Raw genomic sequence first — 1,134 nt, 5'->3', positions numbered from 1 at the left:
CTCCTGAAAGTGTCTAAGGCATCATTTAAAAATAACGCTTTCCAAAACAACGTGGAAAAACAGTCAATTCACAAATGGTAGCCTTTGAGAAGAAGTCCTATCTCGGCTAGGTTCTTGCTGTCCAGCCAGACATGAATGAGCCTACCCCTTAAACTATGTATTTCTCTTGGTTGAGGGTAATTACAGGTCACATTTTAAGAATATATACATGAGTTAAATTATATCCCTGTGTGTGTGTGTGTGTGTGTGTTTGTGTGTTTCAATTATATCTACGTGTGTGTGTTTGAATGCAAACACAGACACATATGATCAAATAAAGATGAATGGCATATTACTCACCTTAATAGGGCACTCTTGTGTGTTCAATATATACACCACTACCTACACATTAATATACTGATATAGTGTAGGTTCTGAATTTACAATAGTGTATATGTGTCCCAACAGACTGATTTATTTCTAAAACAGACCAACTTTAAAATTAAGTTTTTATAATTTATAACTAAATCACTTTGGAGACCATTGCTGTATTAAGTGTTCAAATCTCGCCTTCTACTCGTAATTGTGGCCCTTAAAGGGGCCCCTAAATGCCCATTGCATTTTACTAGTCTGCTGCAGATCAAACTCGTGCATATACCAGTATATAAATAAGCGTTATCTTGCAGTTCTCCAAGATATAACAGATAAATATAGGTCTATCCATTGATACCAGAAACCGGTTGTCCAACTGCGGATTCAGTAAAGCAGGAAAGCAATGGGAATTTTTCCAAAGGAAAAACCAGAAAAGTGGGCAGGTCTTTAGATCTTCCAACCCAATTGGAAAAAAGAGTGAGAGGCACCCCAGTCCATCTGTCCCAGCAACCATTCATTTAGACCTGTCTCACACTCTGAGAACCAACGAGCTAGTCACACATGCATACAAAGACACTGAGTTAGATTGCATAATATTTAGGCACATTAAAAGCTACACATAGGCATCAACGGGACCACATATGCGAGTAGGCATACTGACTCATGCCAACAACACAGAACAGACATTTGCCACACAGTGTACTCTGGTCCTATTTCCCCAGGGTTTACAGGGATTCACATTTTAAACTTTATTATGAATTTGATGGATAACTTTATTCGATA

This window comes from Thamnophis elegans, chromosome Z (assembly GCF_009769535.1).
Source record: "Thamnophis elegans isolate rThaEle1 chromosome Z, rThaEle1.pri, whole genome shotgun sequence".
In the NCBI taxonomy this organism is placed as follows: Eukaryota; Metazoa; Chordata; class Lepidosauria; order Squamata; family Colubridae; genus Thamnophis; species Thamnophis elegans.
This window is presented reverse-complemented; position numbering follows the sequence as displayed.